The sequence below is a fragment of the Rutidosis leptorrhynchoides genome, chromosome 1 (genome assembly GCF_046630445.1).
Source record: "Rutidosis leptorrhynchoides isolate AG116_Rl617_1_P2 chromosome 1, CSIRO_AGI_Rlap_v1, whole genome shotgun sequence".
In the NCBI taxonomy this organism is placed as follows: domain Eukaryota; kingdom Viridiplantae; phylum Streptophyta; class Magnoliopsida; order Asterales; family Asteraceae; genus Rutidosis; species Rutidosis leptorrhynchoides.
Genome location: NC_092333.1, coordinates 130,190,351 through 130,200,971, shown reverse-complemented (window position 1 = coordinate 130,200,971; position 10,621 = coordinate 130,190,351). Strand labels below are relative to the sequence as shown.

Sequence of the window (10,621 nt, the reverse complement as noted above, 5' to 3'; positions counted from 1 at the left end):
TGGTACAATTAACACAAGCCTGAGCTTGGTTAACCTGCTGTGGCAGTGTCTTCAATTCTCCGAGTTGTTTAGCAAGAGATTCCATCTTATCCGTGAGGGATTTGATGGCCTCCGTTTGATTGTTAAGTGCTGAGAGTGGGGCAGATGATGAAGTTGTTTCACCATTGTTCCAGTCATGATGATGCATTGTCATGTTCTCGAGCAATTCTCATGCTTCGTCTGCGGTTTGGTTCATCAGATTCCCTTGAGCTGCTGCATCGATGGTCATCCTATAATTTACTGTCAGACCATTGTAGAAGGTACAGATTTGGGCTGACCATTCTAGCTGGTGATTAGGGCATTTCTTCAGCAGGGTTTTGAATCGCTCCCATGCTGTGTAAAGAGATTCATCATAACTTTGTTTGAAGTTAATGATGTCATTCTTAAGTTTGGTTTGTTTAGAAGGAGGGAAATATTTGGTTAGGAATTTAGTAGCCATCTCCGTCCATGACGTGATGGAATCTTTTTCCAGTCCTTCAAACCAGGTTTGAGCATGATGAGTGAGAGAGTAGGGAAACAAGTATAGCCGAACTATATTGTGTCCGATCCCTGGCTGTTTGTAGGAGTTTGAAAGAGATATGAATTTATCAAGGTGAGAATTAGGATCATCATTCGGTAATCCATGAAACTGACAGCTTTTCTGGATGAGCTGGATGATGTGATGTTTTAACTCGAATGAGTGTCCTTGAATCTCTGGAAATCTGATTGGTCCCCCTCGACCTTTAATTGAGGGTTTGGTGTTTTCTGCTAAAGTAACGCGTAACGCCATTTGATTTCTGATTCGTGCTTCCTTGCGTGCTTTAGAGATTATCGCGTCTGGATCAGGTACGAATAACAACGGCCCTGGTCTAGATCGGGTTTGGGTCATACACTGGGTATGCGCTTTTTGTTTTTAATTTTTAACAAATAAACTAAGATAATCTAAAGTAAGCTAAACTATTCTAAGGTAATCTAATTCTAAGGTAATTTAATTTAATCTAAGGTAGTCTAAAGTAATCTAATTTAACGTAACTAACTATCCTATGGTTGAATATGTTATTGGTTCTGGCTACTGATTCCCTGGTATTTCGGTAACAGAGCTCCGCACAAACTATTCAACAAACCAAGTGGCCAGGCCGACTACGGAGAGGCAGGATCCTTTTGGTCCCAATATAATTGGCGACTATTCGAAAAATCCAACAACCAAGTCCGTGTATAATTGTCTTTCTTAGACACCGCTAAATGCTCGTGAATAAGTTTGATAGAGAGCAGTATTGCCTGATACCAGTTCCCCGACAGCGGCGCCAAAAACTAAGCTCCTCCCGTGATATGACCGAAATGGATGGTTTTTATTCGCGCGGTGTCGTCGGGCCGCGACGCGCCAGGATCAGCCATTCGAGGGAGGGGTACTGTTTTAAATTTATATTTAGCGGGACTAAATCTTACTACTCCTTATAAGTAAGGGAAGTATGACCTAGAGTCGTATTTTTGAGATATCAGTAGAATCGAACCTATATTTAAGCCTAAGATAGTTAAGACGGAGTAGTGATTACCTATTTGGGATTTTCTAATTTATATGACAAATAAAGTAAATGCGATAAAATTCGTATTTCAGATAAGGTTAAAGTGAGTGCATACTATGACTTCATCAATTATTCTGTCGAGATTGTGGAATGCTGGCTTATGAATAGGCAGAGGCCTTGTATTCATTACACTCGTCCTAAACGTCCCTGTCATAAGACATGTCACTTGATACCACGTTAGGCTTAAAGATTCTAAATAGACAGCAACGTCCCATACCCCTGACGCCCGTGCAGTCTGACTACAAGCATACACATTCAGACGGCTCATCCAATTGAGCGACTCAGTTGGGTGACATATTAACATTCCACAATGGTTTAAACTTTCTTAAGCATAATATAATACATGGTTTACCATATCTGAGAGACGTGATGTGTTTCAATGCTTTCATTAATGATTGGTTTTAAAAGATAGTTAGGCCCTTAAAAAGAGTTCAACCATAAAGAACACCATAGCCAAGTCAAGCTGACTTCCATGAACACATTCGGTTATCCTAACAGTCCAATCATTTATGTGTCTAAACAAGCAGTTCCTTAATTAACTAAGAATCCCTCAAGGGGGTACAATGCTTGAGACCGCGTTATGGTGCAGTGTACTGGCCAACACTAACCGGGTTCCATGGCCTTACTTAGCAGAGGTACAACTTACAACAACCGCTGTGCTTCAGCGTGCACATACGAAGTTTATATGCTTGGTGACTACACTAGCATGGTCTGGGACCGACAATGTACTAAGGGACTAGTCAGATGTTTCACTACGAAAGAGTCCTCAGTCGGAATCCAAAGCTTGATAGACTTACTACAACCGGTGTGCCTCAGTCGATCTTACGTTGTATCCAATAGACTTCTCTTACCAAGGGGTGACACAGATAGTGTACTCTGAATCGGGGTTCGCGACTTCCCAATAACAGAGCCTATAACTACGTTCTATTAGTTGGAAAAGAGATTGAGTTTAAAGAATAATCGAAAAGCATTTCAAAAGCATACACAAACCACAATATTATTATCGGCATTATAACTGCTTACATCATAGCATACACTAAAGATAACTACTCACTAATCATGGAAACAATATCACATAACAAAATGATAGAAGACATTATATAAAGATAAGAGATAGAAGTACCAGTAGATTAAACGAGTTCTGAATACAAAAGTGACAATGTCAATACTCCAGACCGCTCCTAATACAATCTTCGGCGTTCTTCTCCGGGCACTAGGTTTCCCGCACAGAGTCGAAGGCCTTGAGAGTATGACTAATATTGTACAAGAGAGAGAAAGAAGTGAATTGAAGTGTGTGTTGGAATGAATGACAAAGACCCTTTAAATAAACATGAATTTTGCCTGCAAACAGCTGGCAAGCCGTTTTGCAGGCCGTATTTGGCAGGCCGTTTGCTAGGCAAGTCGTTTATCGAGCCCGTTTGCCTGACCATTTGGCAGGCCGTTTGCCATACTGGCAAGCCGTATGGCAGGCCGTTTTTGTGCCTGGTCAGCCTTGATTCACTGGATCGTAACTTTATTTCTTGTCTTTCACCGTTTTCGCTCTATAATCTTCGTTTTAGCTCCGATTCTCTTGATTCTTTTTGCACCGTCTTCATAATTACTTGTTCTTCAAATCTAACCAACGAAGTGGGTATTTTTCCGACAAAGTTCGAATCTTTCTTGTTTTTAGGCCTTAATACCTGGGTAAAAACGTGACTTTTTAGCCGATATCACTCCTCAGCCGTGTGTGAAGTTTGTGTGTTTTGAAGTGAGTTGGAATGAAAGAAAAGTGGGGTTTTATTTAATTTAAAACAGAATCAGACCAAACACAGTCGAAGCACGGTCGACCATGGTGTTAGCCGTGCAGTAATTTTCACGCGTACAGGGCAGGAGTCTGCGGTCAGGTATGCGGTCAGCCGTGATGCTGCCGTGGATTCTTCTGATCACCAATTTCTTCACTTCTTCTTTGTTTGAATGCATTTTGACGATTCTTAGGTTCTATAGAATACTTGAGGACAAGTTTTCTTTTCCTAACATTGAATGATTACATCCTCCCAATGTTTAATCATTAATGACACGTAATATACTATATTTATATGTATGTGTGTATATATATATATATATATATATATATATATATATATATATATATATATATATATATATATATATATATATATATAATCAAGCACATAGTATACACAAAACACATCAATCTTGTATTTAGCATGCAATACATAGTTTCACATAAACACACAATCCTAATGCAAGTAAGCTTCCTTCACTAATCTTTTAAAATCATTTTTCAAAAACAATTTTGCATTTGTAAGAAAAACCTTTCATTAAAACAAAGTCTTTTTGGGAAGGTTATTCTAATTAGTATTTTGATCATTGGTTTTGATTGATTTTAAGACTACCTGATAGTGTTCCAAATGAACATATATTTAGTAGCAATATCGTTCCAATATGTAAAGTTTTTAAATGTAATTTCCTTATTTTTAGTTGTAATAGTTAAATAAATAAGTGCGAAGACGAAAGACGCAAATCGCTCGAAAATGAAGATTTAAAGACAAAAACGAAGATTTGAAAGACCAAAACGTCCAAAAAGCTCAAATGTACAAGATACAATTCAAAAGGTTCAATTTATTGATGAAGAACGTCTAAAAATGACAAGAGTACAAGTTACAAAACACAAAGTACAAGATATAAAATTGTACGAAAGGACGTTCGAAAATCCGGAACCGGGGCATGAACCAACTTTCAGCGCTCGACGCAACGGTGTAAAAATTACGAGTCAACTATGCACAAGAATAAAATATAATATTTAAATAATTCATAATAAGAATAATATTAAATAATAAAAAGTTGTTAATTGAGCATAGTTCAGGGGTCGTAAATGAAAATTCAATTTTAAATTTGCCTATAAAAGGGATCTATGTAACGATGAATTGGGGAGACTTTCTCGATCATTTTTTCGATCATTTTCTTACTTTTCTATATCAAATATCAATATCTATATTTATAATTCTCTATCATAATGTTAATGTAATAAGATATAACAATAATCTTAATTTTAAGTTTAAATTATGATAATAATAAGATTTATGATAGAGATCGTTTGAGTGTGTAAGTCGAAATTCTGTCCGTGTAACGCTACGCTATTTTTAATCATTGTAAGTTATGTTCAACCTTTTTACATTAATGTCTCGTAGCTAAGTTATTATTATGCTTATTTAAAACGAAGTAATCATGATGTTGGGCTAATTACTAAAATTGGGTAATTGGGCTTTGTACCATAATTAAGGTTTGGGCAAAAGACCGACACTTGTGGAAATTGAACTATTGACTATTAATAGATGGGGGGTATTGTCTAATTGAGTGACAACTCATTGGAGTCTGTCGAACCTATCTTCAAATTAATTAACCTAATAATTAATAATGATTATGGTTGTCCTATTTAGTGATGTTCATATGGAATCTGTTATAATCATTTAATTAATCAATTGGGTTGGGTAATTGATTATTCATTCTGATCAAGTGGATGAATTAATATTCATAAACTAATTAAAACAGGGGTGGATTACATACAGTGATAACTGGTGTAATTGTTGACAGAAGTGATAACTGCGTCACAGTTTAAATCCTTAATCAGTTGGAATATTTGACTTCGGGTATAAGGGTAATTTGACGAGGATACTCGCACTTTATATTTATGACCGATGGACTATTATGGACAAAAACCAGATAGATGTATCAAATAAACCAGGACAAAGGACAATTAACCCATGGTAATAAATTAAAATCAACACGTCAAACATCATGATTACGGAAGTTTAAATAAGCATAATTCTTTTATTATATTTCTCATCGTATCTTTATTTACTGTCATTTTATTACTCGCAATTTTATTTTCTGTCATTTTATTTATCGCAATTTATTTTACGCACTTTAATTTTTGTCATTTATTTTTACGCTTAAAATCGACAAACCGGTCATTAAACGGTAAAACCCCCATTTTATAATAATACTACTACTTATTTATATATATATTTTTACAAATAAACTTAATAATATAGCGTTAACTTCACCAGCTCCCTGTGGAACGAACCGGACTTACTAAAAACTACACTACTCTACGATTAGGTACACTGCCTATAGTGTTGTAGCAAGGTTTAGGTATATCCCATCCGTAAATTAATAAAACTTGTGTCATATTTTGTAGTATTTTGTATTAAAAATAATACTATTTCGTACCCTCACGCTACATCATCAAGTTTTTGGCGCCGCTGCCGGGGAGCGCTAAAACGCTATATTTTTAATTATAATAATATTGAAATAAAATATAATAATATAATAATATTGAAATAGAATATAATAATATAATAATATTGAAATAGAATATAATAATATAATAATATTTAAGAATCAAAAATTTATACGTAAATTTTAAAAAAGTCGTATTTATTAAATACTTCAGGGGTATATTATGTAACTTATAATTAATAATTGCTATCATGTCGCTTTCATGTGAATAGTAAATTAATTAATTTATTTTCATTTACTATTCATGAATAGTAAATGAATTAAAAAAAAAAAAGTTTTAAAAAAAAAATTATAATTATAAAAAAAATTATTAATTTGTAAAAAAAAAATCGTTTTTTTTAAAAACAAAAAAAAAAAAATCGTTTTTTTAAAAAAAAAAAAATTTCGTTTTTTTAAAAAAAAAAAAAAAAATTTGTGTAAAAAAAAATCGTTTTTTAAAAAAAAAAAAAAAAAAATTCGTTTTAAAAAAAAAATTTGTAAAAAAAAAAAATCGTTTTTTTTTTAAAAAAATTTAAAAAAAAACGAAAAAAAAAAAAAAAAAACGTAAAAAAAAAAAAAAAAAATTATTAAAAAAAAAATATATATTTTTAAAATTTTGTCTATAAAAAAAAAATGTTTTTTTTAGTTTTATTACCTTTAGATTTTTAGACTATAGTCGCAACTTTTAGTATTAAGTTTAGTTTTGCCATAGTTATTTTCTTATTTTTATTTTTCGACGCCTTTTACCTATGTATCAATTACAATTCCAATTAGTAATCTCTATTTGTAGTTTTAATTTTAAGATAGTGATCGTTATAAGGTTGGATTAACCGCGTGTTTACAAACCACTCTTCGTCTTTTTCATTTTTCGACACTTTTCGACGCGCAATCTTTTTCTCTCTTATTTCTCGCCATTCTAGTTTTTAGGACTTAGAATTTTTTCTACTTCTTCTCTAAATTTCTTAAAATTACGAAAATTTATTTTAAGTGGTTAAATTGATAGACATCAAAATTTTCTGGTTCGTAGTAATAGTTGGATTTGTACGTGGACCGGGTTATTGGAGCCAAACAGTCCTCAATTATATTGAGACCAAACGAATCCTGCCCCTCTGCTGCATCTTTTGGCTATTCGAAACGTGGGCAAAATCAGAAAAGTCTATTAATTGGATAACTTATATAATTTTTCTTTCCTTTTAAAAACTAATAGGATATTCAGTGAATGCACCGAGTAAAACGTTCACCACCTTTCATACGTTCACCACCTGTAACTCGATCAAGACATTTAGCAAATATTGTCGCCGTTGATTTTTCTTTAGAATCGTCATCTAGTCGAACAAGAACTCCAACTCAAATTTCCGATAATCCATCTTTTGAACCCGACTTCACAATTAAGAACCCGGAGCATATTCAAGGACAATTCCAAGATCCTGAACCACAAACCGTTAAATCAGAGTCCTCTAGTGATTCGTATTCAACGAATTCAATTATGGAAGTAACGGAACCTCTAAGTATGGAAGATCGAATGAGAGCCATACGCACGGGCCAAGGTCACGCCATTATTAAACCAGAAGTTAATGCTCCAGATTATGAAATTAAAGGACAAATCCTACACATGGTAACTAACCAATGCCAATTCAGTGGTGCACCGAATGAAGATCCTAACGAACACCTTCGTACGTTTAAAAGAATTTGTACACTATTCAAAATCCGAGAAGTGGAAGATGAGCAGATCTATCTCATGTTGTTTCCCTGGACTTTTAAGGGAGAAGCCAAAGATTGGTTAGAATCGTTACCTGAAGGGGCGATTGACACATGGGATGTTTTAGTTGAAAAATTTCTTAAACAATTCTTTCCGGCATCTAAAGCCGTGAGACTTCAAGGAGAAATTGTTACGTTCGCGCAAAAGCCAAATGAAACATTATATGAGGCGTGGACAAGATTCGGAAGGATGTTGAGAGGATGTCCTCAACACGGTTTAGACACTTACCAAATAGTACAAATATTCTACCAAGGTGTCAACGTTGCTACACGAAAAGACATCGACATAACAGCTGGTGGTTCCATTATGAAGAAAACCGCAACTGAAGCTTACAAAATTATTGATAACACAGCCTCCCACTCGCATGAGTGGCACCAAGAAAAAGATATTTTTCGTTCATCTAAAGTGGCTAGAGCCGATTCTAGCCATGACTTTGATTCCGTTTCCGCAAAAATAGATGCTTTCGAAAGACGAATGGAAAAGATGAATAAAGATATTCACGCAATACGAATCAGTGGTGAGCTATGCGGTGGACCACACTTATTGAAAGATTGTCACATTGAACCAACATTGGAACAACGAGAGAATGTTTCCTATATGAACCAAAGGCCTGGAAATAATTATCAAAATAATTATCAACCGCCAAAGCTAAACTTCAATCGAAATCAAAACATTCTTTACAATCCAAAAGGACCCGAAAATAACTGGTATAACCAACAAGGTCCGAATAACCAACCAACTCAAAACAACACTTTCAATCAACAAAGACCTGGCTTATATAAACCACAACAACAAACCGAAGAGAAAAAGTCAAATATGGAAGACGTGGTATTCAAGCTAGTTGAATCTCAAACACAATTTATTGAAACTCAAACCCAAACGAACGAGAGATTTGATCAGTCATTAAGAACTCAACAAGCTTCCATTTTGAATCTAGAAAAACACGTAGGTACTCTTGCTAGCATGATGAGTGAGAGGGAACAAGGAAAGCTACCGAGTAATACTGAAGTAAATCCTCGGAATGAGAATGTTAATATGGTTTCAACGAATTCTGAAAAACCAGCACCAGAAGATGGGAAGGTTTTAGATGAGAGTAACAATGAAGAAGTTACACCACCACCACCCGAGTATGTAAAGCCAGTGGTGGCACCATACAAACCACCCATCCCGTTTCCAAGAAAAGGAGTTGAGTATGAGCAAGTGATAGGTAATAAAGATTGTGATACCTCTGGAAAGAAGAAGAAGAAAAAGAATAAGAAAGTGCAAGAAACAAAAGCCGTAAATATAAACCCGGTGAAGACAGTTCCACCAAAACCTCCACCTAGGGTAGGTGATCCGGGTGAATTTATTGTTCCTTGTCTACTTAGTGATTGTGTCATGTATGATGCACTAGCAGATTTAGGTGCAAGTGTAAGTGTTATGCCTCTTTCCTTATATAAGAGATTAGGTGTAGGTAAGTTAAGTCCAACGGACATGAGTGTTCGACTCTTTGATCAAACCATTAAGCACCCAGTTGGAATTGCTGACAACCTACCCGTTCAAGTAGGCAATTTAACCTTTCTAGTCGAATTTATTGTCATTGACATAGAAGAGGACCCAAACGTTCCTCTAATTTTAGGTCGACCATTCTTTGCGTCCACCGGGGCGTTATTTGATGTAGGAAATGGAAGAATGACACTTAAAAGTGGTAACAAATCAATCACCTTTATGATTCGAAAGTCTAAATCTCCACCAACTAAAACCGTTGAACCAGTAAAAATGATTGGTAATAACCATGTTGTTTTACCAACTCCAACGGTAGTGCTTAGCAATAATAAAACGCCTAAGTGTGGGGAAAATGAAGTAACACCTAATGATGACATGATAACAAAGAACCCCGTTGTTGATACGAAATTAAATGATCCCATTATTAATAGTTCAATGAAGAAACTTATTAAACGGATTCGCGATGCTAGAACCAAGGGGAACTTTAAGTTATGTAACCGGTTAGTATCCAATCTATCACCTAAAGAAAAGGAGAAACTAGTTGAAATTATGGATATTACACAGGAATCCGACCAATGGCTTAAAGAAAAAGTCACGGATATGCAAGTTGATTATGGACCAAGAGAAATTGACGATAAAGTTAATCACAATTTTGACACCATGGCTACCTAAGTGTGGGGAGATTCAAATGTTCTAAAAAGAAAATGCTATCTAGAGTTAGTTGTTCTGTTCTCGTGTAGTTCCGAGAATGGAATCCGATTGGTCTTTTCCGCTAGCAGACACTAAAGAACTAGTTTTCTCCCCCCATTCTGAATTTTTATTTTTTTTTAGGTTTTATATGAAATTAATATGCTTTTAAGTTTTGTGTGATATTTAAAAACAAAATTTACTTTAATTCATTAAGTTGAAAAAATGATTTCTAGAATTCGTCGTGAGTTGAAGACTAGGTCATTAAGCCGAAATTGCTTTACCCGAGGGTGGGACGGCAAATTTTGTTATCATTATTTTTAATTTTATTGATCTAAAGTATGCCAAAAAGATATTAGACTTTATAAATTTTTGAACGTAGGGTAATATACTCAACTTCAAAAATATGTATATATATGTTTGTATTTTATATTATGTACAAAACAGGGTAGAACAACGCACTTTCAAAGACTAACATTAAGTTCAGCAATAGCTACTGATTTTGACGACAAGAAGCAAAATATCAAATGTGATGTAAAATAATATGCTTACAAACTGGGTATTTTTAATCACTTTTCTACACTAATCACCCTCATGAATTTATAATTATAGTCTGATTTCATGCAAATGAGGGCATTGCATGATCTCAAGTGTGGGGAAGGGTTATAAATTCTCTCGGGTTTGCACTTAGTTTATTTGCCAAATTTTGTGAAAATTTGAAAAATTTTCAACTAAATGAATTTAAAATCATGTTTATACATATTTATGAACAGTGAAAACTAGGTGATAATACCGAAATTATCGTTAC

General features: G+C 34.5%; 1 non-coding gene across 1 annotated transcript; it reads left to right on the top strand.

Moving 5' to 3' along the window:
• Nucleotides 1-323: 323 nt before the first annotated feature.
• LOC139887046 (small nucleolar RNA R71) lies at nucleotides 324-429 on the top strand. Its single transcript, XR_011772898.1, has one exon. It is a non-coding gene; the product is annotated as a small nucleolar RNA R71 (small nucleolar RNA).
• The last annotated feature ends 10,192 nt before the right edge of the window (nucleotides 430-10,621 follow it).